General features: G+C 45.3%; 1 pseudogene; it reads right to left on the bottom strand.

The window, feature by feature from the left end:
- Positions 1–5096: 5096 nt before the first annotated feature.
- On the bottom strand, positions 5097–24666 carry LOC142047618 (butyrophilin subfamily 2 member A1-like; annotated as a pseudogene).
- Between the last annotated feature and the right edge of the window lie 2873 nt (positions 24667–27539).

Genomic DNA, 27539 nt, shown 5'->3' with positions numbered 1-27539 from the left:
ATATTGTGAACCAGAACGTCTGTGGGCAAAGCAGCATACCTCATGTCAACTCGTTAATTTCCACTCTACTCGCTCGCTGCTCTCTCTGTCTCTCTCATGTCTATTATAGGCTACAGTGCATCATAATGCTTAAATCGGGATGTCATACTGACACCTTAACCATGAGAGTTTGGCAACGGCCGCTAGTTAAAAAAGGTCACAAATCAAGTATTACTTATTCGTGTGTATCATCTATCTTTTGTGTGGCACATTGTCTCGAACTAGGGGCTCTGATCTTCGTTTTACAGATCTGAAACCGCACTAAGTAATTTAAATACATCACGAATAATCATCAGAAACAAACACTTCAAGTAAGTGTCTCACGTCACTGCGTGTTGAGGGCAATCTTTGGACGAATCTTAAAAAAGTAGCTTGTGTGAAGAAACCAGACCCTGGGGGGCACACGCTGGCCAGGCATGACAACACTTACACCTACACCCAGCGATCAGCAAACGCAAAATCAAGGCCAAGATTGAAATAATGACGGGTACTGATCTTGCTGTGAGTGGTGAAGGTTTCGCACTGTATGAGTCAACTTCCATTGACGCTGATTGCGACGCATGTTGTGTAAGATATCTTTCACGGGGCCGTAAAGTAAAAATCCTTTAAGGAATAGGTAATCTTCGCGTATCCTGAGTTTCCATGCCTGTGAAACAGAAAAGTAAAGAAGAAAAGTAAATAAACCCAGGGAGCGGGAAGCAGCCTCTGGAGTCTTGTAGCAATCCTAGAGAATGATGACGGAGAGGTCACCTTCTAGAGCAGCTGTTATTGATCTAGAAAAACTAGGAAGAGGAGGAAAGAAATTATCGATCGGGAGGTAATATACTGGACAACATTGACGTCATTAAAGTCAAACATTAAAGCAGGGCACAGTAATATAAATTACACTTTGCTTAAAGTGAGATATCTTTCATATTATAGAAGTTAGAGACAGCTAGCATTCCATAGTGAAGGTTGGAAACGGTGATTTCTGTTACAAGTCTGCATTTTTGCTCGTCATCTCTACAAAATCCATGTAAAGAAAAAAAAAAATCAGATCGTTAATTGCTAGAAATGTTGCTGATTCTACCAGTGGAGAAACGATTTAGGATTAAGAAAGCTGTGGCGGTGTCAGAACGAGGAGATTTCATTTTTATTCTTTGTTTTACCCCCATTTTCTTGTTCTTGTCATAACTATCTCAAGAATGATTCAGTCGCCAGTAGACAATCTATAATGGAACATGAGCGAGAGGAGACGGCGTCATTAAATTAGATCTGGTCAAGGAGCGTGGTAACTTACTTTTCAAACAGCAAATGGACATAAACTAGTTAATCCTACACAAATCTCCCTTTGAAGGATTGAGAGGCAAGATCAGGTCCAGTTTGTGCTTCAGATAGAAGACTAGTGACAAGTAAATAGATGTCTTAAATCAACATAACTGGAATAGTCTGGAGTTACCTTATCACATGAAGAGAGGGGAAATACGCTCATGTATCCATTTTGAACTATATCGTTCAATCGTGCATAAGTTTGTATTCGAGACAGACACATTTATCCTGGGATTTAGAGTCATTTTTCAGTTAATAATTCACGGGGAATAAATGTCGCTGACGGAAGCATTCAAAGAGAGCAAGGGAGATGGAGTCAAGTGCCAGAAGCTGCACTTACCTGCTATACATCTGGAAATAAGCTTTGGAACATGTTTGGCTCTCGTCTGGTGTTCCAGATGGTTTTCCTAAAGCCTCATCCATTCTCCTCTAGTTAGTTGACATTGTGCAGCGGACTATTTCCAGTGATGCAATCCTGAAAAGAAATAGATTCTTACTAAGAAATTTCAGAGACGAAGAGTTGAATCGTGGCTTAGTCCTTCCGTATTCTGGCCAAAAGGTGTTTATGTTTTATTAGACACTGAGCGTGTCTCTCCTCGGATGCCTTCCAAAAGCAAAAGTAAAAAAGACACTGAAATGCTATGGTGATCTTCATGTCCCTATCAGCACCCCTGTTGCCTGTTGAGCATAAGGAGTCCTCTACCCAAAGAAGTTCCTCTCTGGGGTGCCCGAACGTGTTGCGGGCAAGCAGGAGGTCAAATATCGCAAGTACGGCGCCCTACGTGGCCGATCGTGCTGAAGGGCAGTGAGAATTCCCAAAGAGGCTCAGCTCTACTGCGACCTGCAGAACTGCTAAATTCTGTCATCGATAAAGCATCTATAATTTTTCATCTCATGCGCCATAAAGGAAACTCTTCCTTTTAATTCTTCAGTAATCACACGCTTTGTCCTGCTGCACTGGAGTTTATGGGACGGAGTCTCTTTAATTGCTCTACAGGTTGAAGGTTAAAGCCCAACCCAGCTGTGTTCTCAGGTAGGAGTTAAACAGGCGCTCAAACGGCGTTCAGTGATTCTACAGGTTCTGAATTGGTCAGCAGAGCTGGTGCTCTCTTTGTTCAGCATGCCTGGCGGCATAACTCTGGAACCGTGTTACTGCTGTGCCGGCTGACCTCGTCCAGCTTTAGGCATGTCTCTATCAGGGCAGGCCAGGCTCTGACATTTTTTGCAAACCCCAAGGAAACAAGAGGCGCCCCGCCCCCCCCGCCCAGCGTCATGTCGACCCAAGTCGCCCGCCCCCGCCCCCCCAAGCGCCATGCCGTTGAAGTCTGCCCCAGCCGAGCGCCGCACTGCCCAAGTCCCCGCTCCCACAGCACGGCGCCCCGCCCCCGAAACCCCGCCTCACCCCAGCGCCACCTGGCCAAATAAAAACAAAACAAAAACAAACCCCGAGTGCCGCCCCGTCCCGAGGTGCCGCCCCAAGCATGTGCTTGGTGGGCTGGTGTCTGGAGCCGGCCCTGCGCTTTCCAGCCTGTGCTCTGTCTCTGTCCTGTACACACCCACGTCAATCAGGAATTGCTCAGCTGGGCTCTGCAGATTGGAGGCTGGTTGCGATCCATGACTTGGTGTTGCAGTGCTGAGCATCACAGGGCTTAATTTATAGGCAACTAGAAAATCACAGTCTGCAACTCTGCAAAGCTGAGTTAGGGGCCTAAACACCCTATCCAATGCATGGGCATCACAGGCACCTTACAGTGCAATTCACAAAAGCCAGCTCCCTAGGCGAGGAGCCATCTAAGCTAGCCAATGGGAGCGGGAACAAGGGGGGAGGGGTGTCCTAAACCCTGCCCCCTCTCACAGACACGTGCCTAAATCGGGGCTGCAGAGGGGCATCTATGTCTGCTTAGCAACCCACAGATGGGAACCCAGCATCTGAAGTCAGGTGGTTCAGGCGCCTAAGGTGTTTCTTGCTGGAATGAGGTAGGCACCTGCCTCGCTCCACAGGAGGGCGGGAGAGAAGCAGGTGCTTTTAGTGCTATCACCTGTCTTATAACATTTAGCCCCATTGTGAGAGCACTCAGCTGGTGCGTGGGAGACCCATGTTCAGTTCTCCCCTCAAGCTGTGTGCAGCAGCTCATGAATGTGAGTACCAACCTCAGAGCAAACAGTTATAAACCAGGGCACAGACCTCCCACTGGTCGTGTGTCCTGTATTTAGACTTCACCTCTCAGGTATCAAGTGAGAACACTCAAGCACTAGAACAGCCTGAACATGGAATCACAGACAGTCCGCTTGGGTTCTCCCATCTATCTTGCTGCTTTTCTGCCTCCTCCCGTGCTGCATCTCCCTGCTCGCCCTGCCGGGGTGGCCACGTTCCATGCAGTAGAGTCGGGCAGTTACTGACCACAGGTCTCTATGGTGAAAGCCACCAGCTGTTCTATCGTAGAGACAGAGCTGGATGAAGGTTATGAGGGACCTAAGGCTAATGCGAGGGATGGGCCTAAGTATGAATTACACATTGCAAAAAAATTATGTCATCAAACATTTCTCTACATACTTATTTACATATTAATTTATGTAAATTAACAAATTTATTCTACTCTGACTACACTCAGTTCTTCAGACACTTCCAAGTAAGAGGAAGCACGAGGGATGCTCCGCTCTCCTTCTCTTAGACCTTCTTCCTCCTAGGTCAGAGGTGGGCAAAGCTTTTGGCCCGAGGGCCATATCAGGATTCGGAAATGGTATGGAGGCTGGGTGTGGCCAGGTCCCTGCCTGCTATCCCATCCCCCTAGCTTCCTGCCCCCCCTGGATCCTTGCCCCATCCAACCCCCACTGCTCCCTATCCCCTGACCATTCCCCACAGAACTCTCACCCCCTGTCTCCTAACTGGACCCTAGACCACTGCCCCCTATGCAACCTGCTATTCCCAGCCCTCTGACTGCCTCAACCCATATCCACACCCCCACCCGCTGACGGCCCCTCCAGAGCTCCCTGCCCCCTATCCAACCCCCCTGCTCCCCTTCCCATTTGTGTGCTGTCCAGCCAAAGCCAGCCATGCCACGCAGCCCAGAGCACCAGGGCAGGCTGGCAGCTCTGCACCACACCACCTGGCAGGAGCTCGCAGCCCTGCCGCCCAGGGCATCGTGCTGGCCAGTGCCGTAAGAAGGAATTTTTGCACCCGAGGCAAGGGCCGGCTCCAGGCTCTTCAGCAGCAATTCGGTGGTGGGTCCTTCAGTCCCTCTCAGAAGGAAAGACCCGCCACCGAATTGCCGCCGATCGTGGCTTTTTTTCCCTTCTCTGCCCTGCTTGGGCAGTAGAGCTGCACCCCTCCGCCCTGGGAATGTAACACATCCCAGTAAAACCCAAACTCTCCTCCTAGAGGTGTGATAGTCCCTGTGGGGACTGGGGGGACACAATCAAGTCAGGAAGCAAATCCCAGGACTTTGCCCCCAGCACCTGCAGCTGGGACAGTAAAGTGGAACAAAGAAGAAGAATTGTTTGTAATGGTTTATTTACAGTCAGTAGCTGGAAAGTAGCAAAGTAAAAGGAGCTGAGAAGGAGCTTTAATAACCACAGCACGGCCAGGAGATCCCCAGCTACTGAGAACAGTTTGATTAATGGCACTAAAATAGCACCAGTGGCCAGGGATTAATATAGGGAATTAATGAGCTACAGTCTCACTTTCAGTAACATGGTTTTTCCACCAATCTGCACCCATCTCCCCCTCCCCCCATGGGTGTGTGTGAGGAGCCCAAAGCTGGGTAGATGGGAGTCCTCCAAGGTCATAGGGACTGCGGTACATGAGGCTAGAGAGGCTGATTTCTGGTTCCCCCCTCTGCTGTGTGTCTCAGGGACACAGTCTGAATTGCGATCCCTGCCCCACCCAGAACCAGGGTCGGATTCTCTCCCCAGGGACGGAGCCCGGCGGGAAAGTGAAGATCAGAGCCTCATCACCAGCATCGATAAATGTCACCTGCCCCCGATCATAGTCCAGACAAACCCGGATCCTGCTGGGGGCCCGGGGCAGGGTCAGGGGGATCACAGGGGACGTGAGAGCCTGGAAGTGACCCCGCCAGTGCCACTCCACAGCCCAGATCCCCCCCTCAGGGGTACGGCTGATCTCTCCCCTCCTCCCCACACACTCTCTGGCCATCCCCACAGCCCAGAATCCCCCACCCCCGACCTCCACCTCCCAGCAATGTCTCCCCGATGTGAATCCTTCACAGCCCAGCACACACAGCGCAGTGTCAAATCTCTCAGGGTTGTCGGGCAGATCCTGCTCTGGTTCTCCCCATCTCACATGTTTCCAATTCTCAGACAGGACGAGGTTGGGATGAGCTGTGCCTGGATCCAGAGTCACATGCGCTGGGGAGAGAGAATCAGAGCATTACGGGCAGAGCTCAGCCCTGGGGGAGGGTTTGATGGCATCAGTGACAGAATCTGCCCCAGCTACGGAGTGTCTCAGGGAATCTCCTTCCTCCAGGATTTACCCATCAGCTCTGAGATCTCAGCACAGTGCTGGGGAGAGTCACTCCCCTGGCAGAGATGTGTCAGCGACAGGAACAGCTGGGCCAGGCCTGAGACTCAGAATCTCACCTCTCCTTCCCCCACATCTCCCCGGGGAGGGGACTAGAGACTCTGGGAGCCCCCAGCAGATGGTAAAACTCAGTGAACATTGACAGAGCTCCCCTCCCACCTTAAATCTCTCTGTGACCCCACTGCCCCTGCTGTGCTGGACTTTGCTATGGGGCCTCCCCACTGCACCCGGCCTGCTCTGAAATCTCACAGCTGGGACAGCAACAGGCCAAATGGGACCAGGATTGAACTTGCCGAGAATGTCACTGCTGAGCAGTAGTCGCAGCACAAAAGTACGTTATCCTGGGAGACTGAGGGGCTAAACAAGGGAAGCAGGCTCAAGAAGCTATGAGTGTGAGGGGAGCCAGGACAAATGAGGGTTTTGTGGGGCCATGGGCCATAGCAAGTAAGGGCCCCTCCCCACCCCTTCTGCTCTGCCTTGCCAACCCCCCCCCCCCACACACACACACACACGACACTCCTGCCTGGGAATTATGCTGGGCATTGCGGAGTGACTGCCCTGCCTCTTGCCACCTTGGTGCTTCCACTGGCAGACGGGGCAAGAACCCAACCCTGACCCATTCCCTGGCTGGAGTGCTGGTTGCGGACGGGGCAAGTCCAAGCCCTGACAACCCACTCTCTGCAGGCAGCATTGTGGGTCAGGCATAGCGGTTGTGGGCACAGAGGACCACCCATTTTTGGAGCTCTGGGGCACTAGGACCCATTGTCAGTTGTCAAAATCCACTACTGGCGAGGAGGTACATAATAGTCTGGACTGTGAAAAAGGGGAGAGGGTCATGCTCAGTTGATGGGGATTGGCTGCCTTGACATCTGGTTCCTAGAGACGAGACCATGCTGGGTGTCTGTATGGTGCGATGGAGACAGAGAGAAGTATCTGTAGACAGCTCACAGCGTCTGATCACAGCGGAGCTCCCCGAATATGTTAGATGGAGCCAGGTCGTGAGCCCCTGTGCGGTGCGCATGTGATCAAGTTTTCTGTTCCTCTGACCTTGAGACAGAGCTATAGGGTCTCACCAGACACAGTCTCTGATTCACCCCGTTCAGCGTGGGGTAACTGCAGAGCTCCTGGCTTTCTCACATGTGGGAAAAGAGGAAGAAGGAAACAACAGGCGGACACTGGAGATTGGAGATCAGACAGGACATTATAAAACAAACTCCCCCTTGGAGAAGTGGCTGTGGAGGTGTATGTCCTACTGGTTCTGTACATTGGGTGGCAGCTGCTCCACAGATCTCTGCAGGGTTTGCATGTGCATATGCAAAGCTGTGAAGAGGCGGAAAGAGTAGCATGCAATTATGATATGGATTCATATGTTGTGGTAGGACATAGGCACAATGCCCACTGTCACTTGTGACTGCCCGTGAAATGAAGGTGCTGGGAGGTCTGCCTGAACTATCACCTCCATCCCATTATACAAAGAAAAAGAGGCATATTGCTATCGGAACAAATATTTGGACTATTTTGATAATAAATATGATCTTTTAATTACTTCTTCTTAGGTTGCCACGGATTCTTCTCACCCTAAAACCAGCCACATAATTTAGAGAGAAGAGATCTGAACAGTATTGCTTGATTCAATATTGTTACAAACTAAATACGAAATGAAGGTAAAAGAAAGTTATAGCTTATCACACCTCCCCTGTATACATGGACTGCATGTGTGGCTTCTCCCAGGTTGATCTTCACTGCAGAATTAGCTCAGGATTCTTATCTGGCTGTTGCCTCAATGTGTTTATTGCGCAAGCACAAAAACTGTGATCAGTTGGTGGTGCTTTTGCATCCGGTTAGCTTGGCAAGATTTGGGTAGGCTGACTTAGCCTAAGGTACATTTAATCATGTTGGTTACAATGACCACTTTGCAGTGTGGAGGGAAGATCACATCTCAGGTGCTGCTGTCCTCCAGTGCCTTCCCACAATTCCTCTGGGCCATATTTTTTTTGGTTCTATTACCTACTCTAATTTACTGCTATTGCTTATCAATTTTTTCAGATAAGCTTTTAGTGTGAAATTTTATCCGTTTAGTCTTTCCCACATTTTTATAAAAGTTACATTAAAAACAAACCTCAAGATAATATGATGATGATGATAAAAAAGCAAACAAACTAACTAAATGTTTCGTATTGACAATTTTTTAAAATTTACCTTCTTCAAAGCAAACAACCCCCCAAATTAACAAACAGCCCATGAGACTCCAAACTGGTACAAAAAGTTTCTTTTCAGCGGAAGGATAATGTCACTTACTTATCTCGTTATCTCGTTTTTCTGAAAATTAAAGAGAAATAAATAGTATTTTAAGGCATTTCCCTTTTCTTATGTTTTATTTCTCTTTATCATCAATACAACAGAAAAGGCTGAAAGAAATCAACATCTTCAGAACATCAGACAATAGGATCCAGTGGTACCTTCTGATCTTAAATTCTGTGACTCTATTGTTTATCAGTTTTTCAAATGAGCTTTTGGTACAAAATCTCTCCACTTTAGTGGTCCCCCACATTTTAAACAATTACACTGACCCTTCCACAAAATAATAATAATAAAAAGCAAGGAAACAAAACAAGAAGTTTCATATTACAACAAATTGTAGAAGTTAAATTTTACAGAGAACTCCACAACATTTAAACAAACTGCCACATGAAGATCCAATTACACACACACCAAAAAAATCCTTGTCAGAGGAAGGATAATGACACTTACCAATTTCTATATCTCGTTTGCCTAAAAATTAAACAGACACAAAATGTTTGTTAGGTGTTTTGCTTTTCTTAAGTTTTATTTCTCTTTATCATCCCTATGACAGTTAAGACAGGTTACTTCTATTCAATCTCTTCTTCGGGAACTCAGACAAGACCAGTGGTGCCCACGCTTTTCCGATCACACACCCCTTGCAGTAATGGAATCTGTCTGCTCTCCCCTTCCATTACTGCCCAGTTGGCTCAGCAGAGGAAGTTGGGCTGAAGGCAGAGCTGGGTGCAGAACTGGGGATAGGGAAGGAGCTGGGGCTACAGACAGAGCTGGCTTGGGGGAGGAGAGGGACTTTGGTAGGAACTGGCCTGCAGCTGGAGCAGAGGGGGGACTGGAATTGTGGCAGGAGCTGGAGCTTGGCAGGGAGGTAGGGGGCAGAGCGCAGCTGCAGATGGGATTGGATCTGGGCTGGGAGCTGGGTGGGGCTCCCTCCCCTCTCCCCAAGGGGGCTGGCAGGGACCTTGCCTTTTACCTGCTCAGGGCTAGATTAAGAAACGGGCTTTAGGGACTACAGCCCAGGTTCTCAGGGAAAGAGAGGCCCCGCAAAATGATCTCCAGACTGCCAAAAGTGCGGATCTTTTTGTGGTGCCGTCTTACCCGGGACCATGGGCTGCAGCCACTAAAGCCCCTGCATTCCAGCCTAGACTGGCATTGGCGGGGAAGCGGCTCTGCATGTTGGCATGCCATTCCTACCTCCTCACCGGGCTGGAGCTGTGAGTGCTGGGAAACTCAGTCCGTGCGCTTCCTTCACTTGCAGGTGCCGCCCCTACAGCTCGTATTGGCCAGGAATTACAGCCTAACTCCCTCCCAGACCCTGCACCCCCCAACCTCCTGCCCTGAGCCCTCTCCCACCCTCCAATTCCCTTGGCACTAGCCTGGAGCCTCCTCCTCCATCCAAAAGCCCTAATCCCCAGCTGCACCCCCAAGCCCTCACCCCCAGTCTGGGCCCCCAGAAGAATTAATCTGGCCCTGTGCTCGCTTGAACTGTCCTCCACATGCCCCTTGGGGCCTGCCCCACAGTCTGCAGACCTCTGGACTACAGGATCCAGTCATCCCTTCTGGTCTTACATTATAATACAATAACTATATTGCTTATCAATTTTTCAAATTAACTTTTGGTGTGAGATTCATCCAGTTTAGTCTTTCCCCATATTTTATAAAGCTATATTAAAGTTGACCCCCCCCCACACGTTACCAAATCACTGTTAATAATAACAAAGTAAGCAAACAAAAATGGTTTCCTACTGTAGCCATTTTAAATTACATTTAAAATCAAACACCTCCACCACTGCACCACAAACTCCCACATTAGAATCCAAACTGGTACAAAATGTTCCTTGTCATAGGAAGGAGGATGCCACTTACTTATTTCTTTATCTCGTTTGTGTAAAAATTAAAGAGAAATACATCGATATTTTTGTTAAGTGTTTCCCTTTCCTTATGTTTTATTTCTGTTTATCATTAATATGACAGTGAAGGCTGAGAGAAATCAACCTCCTTTTCAGGACATCAGACAAGAGGATCCAGGGCTCTCTTCTGGTCTGGAACTCTCTGACTCTATTGCTTATCAGTTTTTCAAATGTAGCACTTCCACACATTTTATGCAATTACATTAAAGCCCACAAGAAAGAATAATAATAAAAAGCAAGTAAACAAACATGGGGTTTCGTATTGCAACAAAATTGTAAAAGTTAAATTTAATATTAAACAACTCCAAACCATCTAAACAAACTCCCACATGAAGATCCACTTACAAAAAAAATCCTTGTCAGAGGAAGGATAATGACACTTACCAATTTCTATATCTCGTTTGCCTAAAAAGTAAACAGAAATACCCATATTGTTTGTTAGAAATAAAACAAGAAAAGGGAAACTCCTCTTTATCATCAATATGACAGTTAAGACTGAGAGGTTATTTCTATTCAAACTCCTCTTAAGGAGATCAGACTGGACCAGTGGTGCACAAACTTTTCCTGTCACGCCCCCACTCACCAGTAATGGATCCTGTCTCAGGCCCCCCTGCCCCCTCCATTACACCACAGTTGGCTGAGTCCAGGATCTTGGGCTGAAAGCAGAGCCGGGGATAAGGGAGGAGCTGGAAATAGAGGTGGAGCTGCCTGTGCTGGGGGTGGCAAGGGATTGAGGGCAGAGTTGGGCTGGAGGCAGGGCAGCCGGGGGAGTGGAGCTGCAATTGGAGTGGGAGCTGGGCTGGGGGGAAAGTGGAGCAGGGGCTGGGGCAGGGCAGGGAGTGGAGTGGAGATGTAGCTGGGGCCAGACCTGGGCTGGGGGTAGAGCAGGGGACCGAGCGAAGCTTGGGTGGGGTCGGAGCTGAAGTTGGGGCAGAGAGGGGCTGGGTGGCACTACCTCTCCATGCCCCATGGGGGCTGGCTAGGGCTCTGCCATGGACCCCATCCCCCAAACATTCCTTCGTGCACTCCTAGCATGGCGTACCCCACAGGTTTTCGGAATACTGGACAAGAGGATCCAGTCATTCTCTCTGGTCTTAAATTCTGTGATTCTATTATTATATTGCTTATCAATTCTTCCAATTAGCTTTCAGTGTGAAATTCATCCAGTTTAGTCTTTCTCCCCAATTCATGAAGTTTCATTTTAAAAAACCCCACACACCATGAAAAGAATGATAATAACTATAATCAAAAGCAGGAAGCAAACAAATGAAAAAGGTTCTCTCTTGCAACAATTTTAAAACTTAAGTTTAAAAGCAAACATCCACCACAATTAAACAAGCTCCCACATGAGGATTCAAGCTGGTATTAAAATTTTCTTCTCAGAAGAAGGATAATGACACTTACCAATTTCTGTATCTCTTTCGCCTAAAAATTAAACAGAAAGACACATATTGTTTGTTAGGCGTTTCCCTTGTCTTATGGATCATTTCCCTTTATCATCAATACAACTACATCTGAGAGAGTATTATTTCTATTCAACCTCCTCTTAAGGATGTCACACTAGATGATCCAGTCATCTCTTCTGGTCTTAAACTCTGTGACTCTATGACTCTAGTCTACTGAGATCAATTTTTCACATTAGCTTTTGCTGTGAAATGCATCCATTTTAATCTTTCCCCAAGTTTTATAAAGTTACATTACAAAACAGACCCCTATAAACTCTAACAAGAATTATAGTAATAATAAAAAAGAAGCAAACAAATGTAAAAGACTTCATACTGCAACAATTTTGAAAGTTACATTTGAAAACAAACACCTTCACCACAATTAAACTCCCACATGAGGATCCAAATTGGTACAAAAATTACTTATCAGAGGAAGGACAAAGACACTTACTTATTTCTTTATCTCGTTTCTCTAAAAAATGTAAGAGAAATAAATATATATTTTGTTCGGCATTTACATTTTCTTATGTTTTATTTCTCTTTATCATCAATATGACAGTAAAGGGTGAGAGAAATCAACTGCTGCTTCCAGACACCAGACAAGAGGATCAGTGGGCCCTTCTGGTCTTAAAGTCTGTGACTCTATTGCTTATCAGTTTTTCAAATTAAATTTTGGACTGTAATCTATCCAATTTAGTTATCCAATTTAGTGCTTGCCCACATTTTAGCACGTTACTGTAACCTCCCCCAACCAAAAAGAAACAATAATTAAGAAACCAAACATGCAAACAAACAAAATCAGGCTAAATGTTGCAAGAGAAAAGTGTAAAAGTTAAATTGAAAAATGCACAATTCCACAACAACTAAACAAACTCCCACATGTCAGAAGAAGGATAATGACACTTACCAATTTCTATATCTCGTTTGCCTAACAATTAAACAGAAAGAAATATTGTATGTTAGAATTTTCCTTTTTCTTTTGTTTTATTTCTCATTATCATCAATATGATAATTAAGGTTTAGAAAATATTTCTATTCATTTTTCTCTTAAGGAGGTCAGACGAGATGATCTGATCGTCCCTTCTGGTCTTAAACTCTGTGATTCTATTAGACTCATAGAATTATTAGACTGAAAGTCTAATTTTCCGCACTTGTGGCAGGACTAAGTATTATCTATTCTAGACTACCCTGACAGGTGTTTGTCTAACCTGCTCTTAAAAAACTCCAATGAAGAAGATTTTACATCCTCCTTTAGTCCATTCATTACCTACTCTGCCAGTTAGGAAGATTTTCCTAATGTCCAGTCTAAACCTCCCTCACTGCAATTTAAGCCCCTTGCTTCTTGTCCTATCCTCAGAGGTTAATGAGAACAATTTACCTCCCACCTTCTTGTAACATTTTTTCATACACTTGAAAACTGGTATCATGTCCCCCCTTAGTCCTCTCTTCTCCAGACTAAACAAACCCACCTCCCTGCCCCTCTGATTGAAAGAGGGCCAGAACTGAAAGACTTGCCCTCTGGAAGGGGGCACTAAGTGTATTAACCACTAGGCCACCTAACCCACCGATGACTCTATTACACTTCTGCAGGGGGATCCAATTATTTACAAACATTTTCTTCTGAGGGAAGAAAATGACACATCAATTTCTTGATCTTGTTTCACTAAAACAAACAGAAATAGATATCAAAATTGTTAGGAGCTTTCCTTCCCTTATATGTTATTTCTCTTGATCATCAATACAAAGTTAAAGTTGGGTGATTATTTTTATTCAACTTCCTTTTTTCTACTGCTTTCCCACAAACACCCCCGCCCCCAATAACATTTTGGTGTGAGGTTTATCTAGTTTAGACTTAATCTAGTTTTATAAACTTTGGGGTAACACACCCTGTCTTGGGGCACAGCCCCTTCCCAGTCAGGAAGAGACAAAAAGTCCTCTGGGCTCAAGTGACCTCATTCCTACAGGGCCTGCTCCACTTGGAAGAAATGATCTTCAACGGGAGAGGCTGTCACAGGAGTGGGCAGCGACCAGGAGGAAGGCTGTTGGAACTCAGGGGAGCTGATCCTTGCAACAGAGCCATTCGGAGAAAGACAACTTACCTAGGCTATTCCGTGGGGCTGGGGAGGGGAAGCTATGACCTTTGTTGGAAAAATTCCAAGCCCTACTGGACTGCCCTGTCCCTTCTACAAAGAAACAGGCATCAACAGGAGCCAGGTCCCCTCCCCTGCTAATTTCCTTGGGCGCCCTGCACCCCACAGGGGCCCCCAAAGCCAGAGCCCAGGGCACATGCCCCTTTGCTCCCCCCTCCATCAGCTGATGGAGGGGGAAAAGTCAGCTGTGTGCAGTCTAGTCCAACAGACGGCTTTTACCAGAACGCTGCACAGGCGCACATCAGCCCACTTTCACCTCTATCTCCACTGATATGGGGACTAAGGCCCAGACAGCTAAGCAACACCCATACTTATGTCGCCTCACCTGCCCGCAGAGCAAACAGTCCTTTTCCCCTCACTGGGTAACAATGCCGCATATAGCAGAAACTGAGGTACACACAGGTTTCATAAAAATAGTGCAGAAAATTCGCACATCATCACACCTTCCTGAACAAGCCAGACTTCTACAGAGTCTTTTGAAAGACTCTGAGACTGAGGGCTCATCTGCGCTGAAAACTTACACCCCTCAGCCATGAAGTTACGTCAATCCAACTCCCTATTTGGAAAGACTTTTAAGGGGAATGGGTCTCTGGAAACATCCAAAAAGGCCCTAAAATGGTCCAACCTATTACACACACATCAACCCTCCCCAGCCCGACAAACACAGAGAAGTAAAAATACATCAGAGAAAACAACAAATCTATATACAGTTGTGTGACTGGTCAAAAATTGTATTTGTGGAAAAAGGGAAATTGAAACTTACCAACTTCTTCAGTAAGTTTCCCTTAAAAATACAGAAATAAATATAAATTATTTTCCTCTCGTGCGTCATGAAACAGTCTTAAAAGACTACACCCTATAGGTACAAAATTAATTAGGAGCATGGAGGGACAAGCCCAATTTATTTGGAAATTGGGCAGATATGTTTTATGGATGAAATGAACCCGAAGCATGGACAGCTGTGTCTGAGTTATGTGACAGCTGATATGATTTTTCTTCCTAACTGAAGAAGAAATGTGTTTGTTTACTGATTTCTCACTGGGGCATTTCTGTTGGACCCATCACTGTAATATTGAGGTGCAATACATTTTGTTAGCAAAAAAGAGACTGAGTACAAATATGAGAACATTCTCTCAAGTGGAACCAGAGACAGACAGTGATAACTGCCTGAGAACTAGGAAGAAAGGGAAATGAAGGACTAAGCAGAACACAGACATATCTGCTCTGATCCGATTCTCTGGTTCAGTTCTATTGTCTGAGACTCTCCTCCCTTCTATCTCTCCAAGAAACCCATAGACAATTGTGTAGCTATGGTCAAAAACTGTATTTGTGGAAAAAGGGAAACTGAAACTTACCAACTTCTTCAGTAAGTGCCTGAAAAGTACAGAAATAAATATACATTATTCTCATTGCCTTGCTTCATGAAACAGAGTTAAAAGGCTACATCCTATCGGTACAAAATTCATTAGGAGCATGGAGAGAAAAGTCCAATTTATTGGGAAATTAGGCTGGTATTCTTTATGGATGAAGTTCAGCAGGGCATGAACAACTGTGTATGAGTTATGTGATCATGTGTACGGGTTTTTTTTCTTACTGAGGAACAAATGTGTTTACTTGCTGATTTATGACAGGGGCATGTCTATACGGCCTATCACTGTAATGTTGAGGTGCATTACACTTTATTAGCAATGAAAAAAAAAGAGAGAGAGAGCGTTGAGGTGAAATATGAGAGGCTAGGCTTTGCAGAACCTTCTCTCAAGTGGGACCAGAGACAGAAAGCAATAGCTGCCTGAGAACTGGGAAGAGAGGGAAATGGAGGACAAAGCAGAACAGAGATGTATCTGCTATGATACGATTCAGTTCTAATGTCTGAGACACTCCTCCCTTCTATTCTCTCCTCTGCACCTCTACCCCCACCCTCTATCAATAAATTCACATCCATTCTTCTTCCTTATTTAGGACCAGATCAGCAGATCACACATTCTTTTCATGTTAAATCCCTAAATTGCCCTTATTTATTAGTATATTTCTCCCTTTGATATTTACCTTTCATTTTAAACAGATAAACAGTGAGGCCAATGAAACCAAAAAAACCCACCAGGATCTCACTCAGAGCCACCATCCAGAGATTCACCCTTGGGAAAAAGGAATCTGAAAAACAAAAACACCCAGGGCTTGCCTTAGTTTGGAAGTGGGGACTAAAAGCAGATTTTTTTTTCATACAAATACATAAATAGTGCCCAGCAGGATTTGTGTGAGGGAAGAGTGAAAGAACCGCCACGTCTACACTAAACAAAAGACCAGAAACTGTTTTTAAATGCAGCTCCAATCAACACAGCTTTACCACTGATTTATCCTTGAAAACACAGCCCTGATTTTGATTCATTGCTATTCAGAGGGCCACAGACATCAGAGACAAATTCTCAGCCCATAAAACCCCATTGACTCTAATAGGGTTATACCAGAAAAGAATTTGGCCCTTAGCAGTAAGTAATATTCAGAAACTGCCAGATTAATTAGCATATTTTTGAAAAATCCACAGTTACCCCCTAATATTGAGAAAAACCATAATCACAATTTATCCAAACACTTGTGCAACAAATTAACTAATTTCCATTTGCTGTTCTTGTGTTCACAGTGATTCGGTCATCTAAACAGGATGGAATTTTCAAATGCGCCTAATGTCTTTTCCACACATGGCTTGTGCTCTGGTTTAGTGAACCTGGGGAAACTCTCTTACGGGGTCATTCTTAAATTGGTTCAAGAGTTGACAATGTAGGAGGATTGCACCAATTTAAATAAATTGATGCACAAAACCTTAAATCATAAATCAGCTTCACAGTGCTCTATCTCCATTTAGCTGAAGTCAATAAGGAATTGATAGAAGCTAAATCTATTTAGGGCACTCTGAAACTTATATAAGAAGTGTTCACACAAGTGTCATCCATTAACTAATCAGTACATCTTCTGCGTGTAGAGAAAGGGTAAAAATGAGTCCTTCTGTGGATCCGGATCAAAGTAAATTAAGGAATGCAAGTCCCACTGAATGTCAGGAAAAACAACATCACATGATTTAGGTGACATTTCACAAAGGTAATGAAGCTGGTGAAGTGAACAGATCACTAGAGCCCTGCGTTGATACAAAATTGGCATCCGCATGCAATCTGCAATCCCCCAAAATGATGAGGCTATCTGTGAACATAAAGCAGATATCTGTGGGTTTACAGGGCTCTACAGATCACAATCAAGCCAGAGTACAAAATTTACCACATTCAAAAATATCATTAAGGTGAATTTAAGGTTACAGGGGCCTAGTGCATCAGTGGATTGAGTGAAAGTTCCTTCTCGAAAAGGAGGAGGAACACACCTTTTTGGAAGGTGTGTGCGTGCGCATGCATGCACGTGCACACATACTAGAATATCAGGAAAGTCAAACTTAAAATTAAATTTACATGAAATCCAAAATGTTGATAGTCTGAATACTCACAATTAAGGGAATCAAATTGCTTAAAATGTAACCCTGTAAAGACACTATCTTCTGTGTTTGTGCATGGATTACGAAATATCCAACACAGATGTTTCAATTCTTTTCTTCCTATGTTTTGTTTCATTTCTAGTGGTGCTGAGTTTAGTGTGGGATTTGGATGGTAACTGACCTGCTATATAAACTGCTGATTCCTTTTCTTGATTGAGAACGGTGTTCCTGATGGAACAGGACAAGTTTTGGTTTGAATGTTCTATTACAATGAGAGCAGTTTCTGTTTCAAACAGGCCATTATCTCTTTGGGATGTTGTTTCAGAAAGTGATGGTAAATGTCGCCCACTGAGATCTTTCCACAGCACTTCAGGCTCTGGGTACCAACCAGCTGATTGACAAACCACCCGAATCCCTCCATCTTGGTGACCCTCCACAGAGATAAGAGGAGCAGAGCCCAGACCTAAGGGGAAATACACAAAGGTGTCAATTCCGTATGTTAATAAAGCAGAAGGGAGAGTTTGTGGATCCCTTACTCGCCACTAGACAGCACTAAGTCATGCGGGTAGTCAGTAGAAGGGATAAATGAATACTGACGGCAATGTCTGAAATCCTAATACTCATGGACACACAAAAATTTGAACAAATATTTAAAATAGTTTCACTAAGTCAGTCATCTCAACACAGGAGCAACTGAGCGCTGACACCTTTGGAGATATTACAATGTAGATAACTGAATAGGATCTGAACTTTAGAAAATCTGATCATTAGTGCATTGGATAGATATAGTTATTCAAACAAAAATCGAATTGGTTCATGGTGAAAGTGTGAAAGCAGCAGGGGAAAAATCCTCAGTCATGTCTAAGAGTGATAAATGCATAATTTCCCCTCCCCACTAGGACACTCTGCCCCCCATATCCACCATAGTAATATGATTATGGTATAATTATGATATAATTATGTTTCATCTTCTACAAGATGTGTCAAGTAAGGTGTCAATGGAAAAGTTATGACTGGCTGAATGATTATCCTATTTGTATGCATGTATCATTTTTGTATCTGCAGTTATTAATATTGACTATGCATCTGTATTTCAATTGTGCTTGTTCTGGGTAGCACCCACAACTAGCCTTTCAGGTACAACAGTGAAGAAGCTAGACAGTGCTAATGGCCCATCAGCAAAAACAATGGGCCATGGAAAAGTCTTGTCCTCACTGGGGGACACTGCAGACAGCCTATGGATAATGGCTGCCATGACTCATCAAGCATGCAGGGGCATGATACTGAACTCCATTTTGATACCTGTATTTTCTACAAACTAGGCTGGAAACTTGGCTTGGAACAAAGGGGTTCCCGCCATATAAAAGGAACTGTAAAAGGGGGAAGTGGCATCACCAATTGGCCTCACTTGCCCCACAACTCAACACCTGGATGTACCTCTGGAAGAGCACAGACTTTGAACTGGGAAAGTGATGGTCCCACGTGGGAAAGAAAGAAACCCTGCCTGTGCATGAAACATCTACAAACTGCTTGTACTATCTAATAGAGTGAGCCACTTTTTGATTCAAATCCTGTGTGGTATATTAGGCTTAGATTGGGTTTTTGTTTACTTGCTTAATAATCAACTTTGATCTCTTTGCTATCACTTATAATCGCTTAAAATATATCATTCTGTAGTTAATAAATCTATTTTATATATATATTTTTTACCTAAAATAGTGTGGTTTGAGTGGAGTCTCAGCTCAGTTAACAAAGGTTTTTGTGTATATTCCTCTCCACATCGAGGGAGGGGCGAAGTGGGTAATTGTAATAATCTTTACTGGTCAGGCTTTTGACCAGGGCAGGATGGTACAGACCCAGGGTCCTAGGTTGGAGGGCTGGGGGTGTTTTGGCTGAAGCTTCGCTATTGTTGGTTCATGAGTGCCTGGCCAGATGCATCATGCACAAAGATGGGTGTGGTGGTCCCTGCCTGTGGATTAGTTGTGGTGTGAGTGCAAGTGTGGAGGATTTTGCAGCATTTCACAACATCAGCGTATGCAAGAGGGAAAACCAGGACTGATGAGAGCAGAGGGGCTCAGTTTAACCCCAGTTCCAAATGGGTACCCCAGGGGAACCGATATCACACCTACACCACTATCAACATTATCACGAGTCTAGCAAATAAGAATACTGGCATTTGATTTAACTACACTGTGAGGAACAACTCAACAGTGCAGAAGCCAATAAGACGGTCCATTGAAAAGTCTGGTCAGTCCCATCTTAGCCACAACATCTAGAAAATGACTGCAAAAGCCACTGAAGGCCATGTGTGTCCAGAAGTCTTTCCGCCTCTGACTAAAGACCGCTTTGAGGTCAGTCAAGATCGGGGTGAGAAAGTGCTGGTTGGACATCCTGAAAATGTTTTTAACAACATGTTGGGAAAGTTTCCAGCATATTTCCTGGTATGAAAGGGGGCTGTTTGCTGAAGAGTTAGATAAAACTGTGTTGTATTGTGAAATATTCTCACAAGCGAGGGAATCACACTTGTAATAGGAAAGAATAAAGCCTGCAGACCACACAGCACAGTGCTAAAACTGAGAGGACTACTGACGCTGCTACTTGCAGTTCCAATTACAGTTTCTTCAATAAAAAGTATCATTTGAACAACAACCTGAGATAATTCGTCCCTTCATCAGCACGTCTGATATTGCAGAGCATCCTTAAGGTGAACAATCGCCATCTGTGAGTCCGGCTTTTTCGAAAAATGGCTCTGTCCTTCCCAGTAGTACTGGCATCTGGCCATCATACTGATCCTTCCATCACGAGATAGGCAGGTGCACAAAGGATGCAACTCAGATCGGAACCATCTCACCTCCCATGTATTGCAGCGCTCATACGGGGGGGACAGGTGACAGGGTACACAGCTTCCTGATCCAGGACGGCAGTGACAGGGTCAGAAGGTCCAATCACTGTGAACTTTGCTGGAAAATGCACCATGAAAGTAACAACAACAAAAAGCAGGTCAGAGGAAAAATGGCAATTTGATATGAAGGACATAGCCAAGAGGTTCCATTTCAGACAAACTTTCCAAAAACTTCAGCCAGGGACAAGACAGCCTCTCGGCATGGAACACTATTTCAGACTCTGAATGTTTAAGAAGAGAGGCAGCGCTCCATTATGGGGCAAGTGGGACTGGGGCTCTGTTATAAGAACTACTCAGTATCCTCAGTGTTTGGCCACAGGCACATCAGCACTGAGATGGGATGTGGAGCTGATAACAGACACGTTTAGCGCATGGCCAGGTACAGAGCACTGGGACTCAGTGGGAAGCTAAGTAACTGGTAGGTGCTCAGTGCATGACAGAGCACACAGTGCTGACCCGGGGTGGGAAGCTGAAAGACAGTTGTTTCAGTCCATGTCAACAGTCAACATCAGAGAAACTGAGGCAGAGAATGGTAATGGACATTTTGGTGTGTAGCCAAGAGAAGCTTACTATCTTAACAGCCCGCTGTCACTAAGTAAGAATAGGTAAAGTAAGGGTGGGAACCTCTGGAGGGTTTTGGCTTTTGTTCTGGGTCTTTTTGTTTTCCCTCGGTGCCTGTGAGTTAAACAAGCTTTTCTTCTAACTCCATCTTCTTTCAAATATAACTACTATCAGTATGAAGTACAAAGGAGGGACCAAAGTAATCTGGGCTTGTGATGTGCTTTGATTTGTATTTACATGGGTGTGTGATTTGCTGGAACTGGTTTAATTGGGCCTATCTTTTAAAATCAGACTGTTTATTCCTCATTTTTCTTATAAGCCAAGAGCCTGTATTGACATCTTAATGCAGTGATGATTTTTTTCTGGTATGTTTCTTCTCTTTATATAAAGTTCTTTTTTAAAACCTGGTTGATGGTTTTGGTTTTTCTCTGGTGAGTCTACAGGAAGGAGGGTGTGGAAAATCTCTTTATATTAGCTTTACACTAGGTTTGAAGGCATCGCCAATCAGGGGAGGGTGATTACCCTCTGTTGTTTTGCCTTCAAAGGAGTTAAGTACTTGCATCGCCCAGGCTCACCCAGGGAGGGAAGCGGGGGAGCAGATAACGAGGGGACAAGGGGGAGGAACTTGTTTTCCCTGTTTGAGATAGGGAGACCCAGGGTCTGGGTCTTGGGGGTCCTCCAGGGAAAGTTGGGGGAGGCCAGAGAGGGGGGTCCGCCCCAAGGAATCTGGGGAACCCAGGCTGATAGTAGCCTCAATACTATCTGGTGGCAGCGAAATAAGATCCAAGCTGGGTATAAGCTGGGAGGTTCACAGTAAGCACCCAGATTTTGTACGCTACGGTCCAGATTTGGGACAGGTCCAGATTTGGGACAGATGTTTACCACAAGCCCACTTTCCTGAGTGTTCTCAAATCGACATGTTTACTGACATTGTCATGACATTAGCTGGGCCTCAGCAGGAATAAGGGTAGGGTTGATGGGCCATATTTGGTGTTCTTTCACCAAGGTGTTTCTGAGACATGGCCATATTGCTAGAGCTAACTTTTGGACAAGTATGGTTCAATACTTCACATGCTCAAGAGACCAAATAACCAAACTTAATGAACATTATTATCTAAAGACAAAACAATGCACTACATAAAGGAGACATATACATCTTCCTCCCAGGAAGCAGGTCTTATCTTGCAGCACACTCACTTTACGCAAAAGGTGTGCTAGAAAAATACACACCAAACCCACTTATACCACAGCTGTTTACAAGTGAAAAAGCACTTAAATCATCATGTACAGGACCGGTGCCAGGGTTTCTGGTGCCCTAGGCGCCGGGCCATTTCACCACCCCGTGCGCGGGACCAGTAGACCCTCCGCAGGTACGACTGCGGCAGCTCCACCGGAGCCGCCTGCTGCCCCCCGCCGGCAAAATGCCGCCTCCCCCATAATGCTGGCACCCTAGGCGACTGCCTAAGTCGCCTAAAAGAAAGCGCCGGCCCTGATCATGTAAGATCCAACCCACCAGTTTCTTAACCCATTTTTGGATACCACATTCCAAACCTGATGGGTGTTGAGGGACATCCCAACCAGTGCTAAGACACACCTTTCATGGCTTTGATAGGCTTCCTATTTTCTATTGCAAACACTAACTTCAGATTTGTAAAGAGTTGTGGAATATTAGATATTGGTGAACAGAATTGTGGGAAAGCATCATACATTCAGTTAACTTAATTTCCCAACTCTCTTTCTCGCTCTCTGTCTCTCTCATGTATATTATAGGACTACAGTGCACATAATGCCTAATAATATGGTGTATACTACACCTAACATATATGCATTGGCTAACAGGCCCAATTAAAAAAGTCACATGACATCAATATATTCTGGTTCATCTTATCTTTTTGTGCACATTAGTCTCAAACTAGGGCTCTGATCTCTTTTACATCTGAAACCCAGTAAGTTATTTTATTGTATTTATAATTGTGATTATTAAATACTTCAGTAAGTGTCCACCCAATGCTTTGGGCATCTTTGACAATCTTTTAAAAATACTTGTGTGAAGAAACAGACCTGGGCACTACCGCAGGAACAAATAAAATAACCCAGCAGCAGCAACGCAATCAAGGCAAAGATTTAATAATGATGGTGCTGATCTTGCTGTGTAGTTAAGTTTACGCACTGTGAGTACTTCCATTGACTTTGAGTGCAGCATGTTGTTAAGATACTTCAGGGGCCTAAATAAATCCTTTAAGGAATAGTATTCCTACCTGATTCCATCCTGTGAACAGAACAAGTAAAGAAGAAAATAATAAACCCAGGGAGAGGGAAGCAGGCTCATGGAGACTGTATGTTGCCAGGAATGAGGAACCCTTCATCTTCTTCGATGTAAACTTGACTCTAGAAACAGAAGTACAAGAAGTGAGGAAAAAAAGTTAATCATCGTGAGAAGTATAACACATGAAAAACATTGACATCAATTAAAGTCAAACATTAAAGTCAAACATTAAAGAAGGCATCAGTAAATAAATACATTGTTAATGTGAACTCTTTCATATTATGAAGTTAGCAACAGCATTCAATTGGAAATTAAGTTGACAAGGGTGATTGTCTTTACAAGTCTGATTTTACCCATCTCTACAAAATCCATTTATAAAAAAAAAAAAGTCAGATCACGGTGTAAAAGTTGCTAGAAATCTTCTACCCAATGAGAAAATAGATTTAAGGAATTAAAAGCGTGCGCGTGTCAGAAAGAGAGATTCTCATTTGTATTTCTTTTTTACCCATTTCTTTTCTTTCAACATATCAGAGGCAAATGATTCAAGTCCCATAAACAAATGATATATAGTAACATGGAGCACAGAGGAAGACGCTTCATCAAATTAAGATTTGCAGAGCTTGTCACTTACTTTACAAAACACGAAATATAAAGTAATGTTTAATTTCCTAACAAATCTCCTTCTGAAGGTAGGAGAGCAAGATCAGTGGTCCAGTTTTCTTCAATAAAAACATAGGAGCAAGAAATAGATTCTTAAATCAAATAACTGGAATAGTCCGGAGTTACCTTAACAATGAAAGGAGAGGGGGAAATAGCTCATGGTATCATTCTTGAATATATATCGTTCCAATGCAATATTGGATTCAGAGTCAGAACACATTTATCCTGGGATTATATCAGATCATTTTGCAAAGTTAATTAATTCAATGCGTGGGGATAAATGTCACTTATGGAATTATCAAAGAAGAAGGAGAGATGGATTCGATGTGCCAGAAAACTCACTACTCATACATCCTCTTGGAAATAAGCTCTGGAAAGTTTTGAGCTCTCTCGCTGGTGTTTCCAAAGTTTTCTAACAAGGCCTCTACCATTCTCCTCAGTTAGTTGGACATCTGTCAGGGACTTATTCATGTGATGAAGTCTGAAAAAAATAAATCTTACTAAAGAGTATTCAGGAGAAAGAGGTTGAACCTGGCTTTCTTGCGCCTATCTGCCAAAACGGTATTTATTTTATTTATTGGACACTGAACGCGTCTCTTCCGATGCCCTTCAAAAGCAAAATGATAAAAAAGGAAGCTGATATATGCATATGGCTGATTTCAAGTCTCTTCACACCCTTCGTTACCTGTTTCGAGACGATAAGGATCTCTCCCACAAGAAGTCCTCTCTAGTGTCCAGTGTTCTGCGTGGCAGCCAGACGTCAAGAATATCCAAGTACTCCGAATATCTCCGGCTGACAGGCAATGAGTCCCACTACTCGTGTGAGCTTCTGATCTAGCCGTAAACCTCCTCCCGTAATACTGATTCACTAATGGGCCGTATGCCTGGTATTCAGGTGGCCCTTTCAATTCCACAAGAGGCTCCAGCCTTTACTTTATCCTGCAAGAACTGCTAAATATCCTTGACATCATCAAGTTTACCCTTCTGCTCCTCTGACAACAGTTGCTAACTGGTGTGCACTGGGTAGATGAACTGCTGGGGTCAGCAAACAGCGCGGCCGGGTTCGCAGCTTCCGGCGGTTCCGTTACAGTAACCACAATTGCATAAACCGCCATCAATAAGCCCACCCTTAAGTGACCTGGGAACTCAACTTAATCATCTCACACCCGTCCTGTGGCCATTAGGAGCAATACTTCCCCTCTGCACAAGCCGGAGTCTGAGTGTGTAGCAAAATCTTTCCTTAATAATGGAAGTAATCAATGCGGCATCCCTTTGGAGAACCACACAAAGAGATATATAGCAGAAACTATAAACAAAACCCACATCCCAGAGTACATTTGGCAAATCGTCCTTTCCCCTTAGGGTCTTAAGTCCAATCACCCTCCCAAAGTCCAACAACGCCCAAAAGTCCTCTGTGTCACATGCACCCCAGCAATTCAAGAGCTTTCTATCTGTAATGTACTTGACTCCCTCCCCCTGCAGCCTGGATGGAAATGGTGTGAGCACTTACGATGGTCCAGAAGCCACAAACTGCCTGCCTCTCCGGTGGGTTTCTGCTTCCGCTCTCTCCACGACACTGCTCCGTCCTTACATAGCCACTCCACTTTTAGCTCTCCAGCCGCTCCTCACAAACTGCTCTGCTCGCCTCACCAGCTGCCCCGTGGAGCTGCTCCAGTCTGTCCCTGGCAAACTCGCTCTGGCTGCGCCTCGCTCCTGGCCCACTTCCACCCGTTCCACAGTCACTCCACTCTGCCAGCCTCTCTGCTCCACCAGCTGTCCGTGGTCCGCTCCACGCTGCCATACTCCAACCAAAACGCTCATCCGCCAGCTGCTTGTTAGGCTATAGGTTTCAGGCTCCCGATAGTTAGCACAAGTACTCAGTGACTCCCAGCTCAGTAATTTCAGCCTTCTGTGATTTCAACCTCTTAGTGATTCAGCACTTAGTAGGGAGCCCCAGTGCTAGGCCCCATTAGCCCAAAGTGGAGTTTCTAGACTCATAACCTGTAATCTAGATTCTTAAGGGAATAAAAAATAAACTTGACATCACAGTGGAGAGAGGAGAGTGTGGAACTGGTGCCTTCTGGCTACAGAAGAGACTACACCACCAGAACAACAGATGCCATGTCCCAACCTCTTCGATTAGTGAGGTTTTGGAAACCCATGATCCCACTGTCCTAGGAAGTACCACCCAACTGAGGTTGAGTCACTTTCTTGTCCACAAAGCAGTCCACAGCTCCCCATTTCACACAACAGGTGACAAACTTTTTTTTTTCCTCCTGCCCCAAATAAACAAAGAAAAATCGGGATCCTCGAGCTGTTAAAATCAACCAATCCAAGCTGCTGTGGCAGCTTATGCTAAGTGATGCCAATGCAAATCTTTCCACCCCCTTTGAGATTCTTGACATTCTTTCCACACTCCCTACAATTCACCACCAGATGTCAGGATACAGCTCATCCTGACTCTGCTTACATAAGCATTATATTTTTCATCCAAAGGGAAACTCTCCTTTTAATTCCTTCAGTAATAAACAGCCTTTGTCCTGCTCCACTGGAGTTTATGGGAAGGGAGTCTCTTTATTGCTTTAAGGTTGAAGGTTAAAGCCCAACCCAGCTGTGTTCTCAGGTAGGAGTTAAACAGGGATCAAACGGCGTTCATTGATTCTAAGTTCTGATTGGTCAGCAGACCTGGTGCTCTCTTTGTGACGGGATCCCTGGGGCATAATCTGGAACCAGAGTACCGCTGTGCCCCTTAACTCTCCAGCTTAGGGTATCTCTCATCAGGGCAGGCCTGGCTCTAACATTTTTGCTGCCCCAAGTGAAAACAAAGAGCACTGCCTCTCCCCGAGCGTCGCACCACCCAAGTCCCCGCCCCCCGAGCATCGCGTCGACCAATTCCCTCCCCCTCCGAGCACCGCACTGCACCGCCCAAGTCCCTGCCCCCCCGAGCACGTGCCGCTGAAGTCCACCCCGAGTGCCGCACCGCCCAAGTCACCGCCCCCCAGCACGGTGCCCCGCCTCTCAAGCCCCGCCCGCCCGAACCAAATAAAAACAAAAACAAACCCCGAGTGCCGCCCTGTCCCGAGGTGCCACCCCAAGCATGTGCCTGGTGGGCTGGTGTCTGGAGCTGGCCCTGCACTTTCCAGCTGTGCTGTCTCTGTCCTGTACACACCCACGTCAATCAGGAATTGCTCAGCTGTGCTCTGTGGATTGGAGGCTGGTTGCACAGGATGCGATCCATGACTTGGTGTTGCAGTGCTGAGCATCACAGGGCTTAATTTACAGGCAACTTGAAAATCACAGTCTGCAACTCTGCAAAGCTGAGTTAGGGGCCTAAACGCCCTATCCAATGCATGGGCATCACAGGCACCTTACAGTGCGATTCACAAAAGCCAGCTCACTAGGCGAGGAGCCATCTAAGCTAGCCAATCGGGGAGGGAACAAGAGGGGAGGGGTGTTCTAAACCCTGCCGCCCATCACAGACGCGTGCCTAAATCAGAGCTGCAGAGGGGCGTCGATGTCTGCTTAGCAACCCACAGATGGGAACCCAGCATCTGAAGTCAGGTGGCTCAGGCGCCTAAGGTGTTTCTTGCTGGAATGAGGTAGGCACCTGCCTCGCTCCACAGGAGGGCGGGAGAGAAGCAGGTGGTTTTGGTGCTATCACCTGTCTTATAACATTTAGCCCCATGGTGAGAGCATTCAGCTGGTATGTGGAAGACCCATGTTCACTTCTCCCTTCAAGCTGTGTGCAGCAGCTCACGAATGTGAGTACCAACCTCAGAGCAAACAGTTATAAACCAGGGCACAGACCTCCCACTGGTTGTGTGTCCTGTATTTAGACTTCACCTCCTAGGTATCAAGTGAGAACACTCAAGCACTAGAACAGCCTGAACATGGAGTCACAGAGAGTCCCCTTAGGTTCTCCTGTCTATCTTGCTGCTTTTCTGCTTCCTCCCCTGCTGCATCTCCCTGCTCCCCCTGCCGGTGCACC

This window comes from Chelonoidis abingdonii, chromosome 12 (genome assembly GCF_003597395.2).
Source record: "Chelonoidis abingdonii isolate Lonesome George chromosome 12, CheloAbing_2.0, whole genome shotgun sequence".
Classification (NCBI taxonomy): Eukaryota; Metazoa; Chordata; order Testudines; family Testudinidae; genus Chelonoidis; species Chelonoidis abingdonii.
Note: the sequence above shows the minus strand (reverse complement) of the source record. Positions and strands in the feature narration are given on the sequence as shown.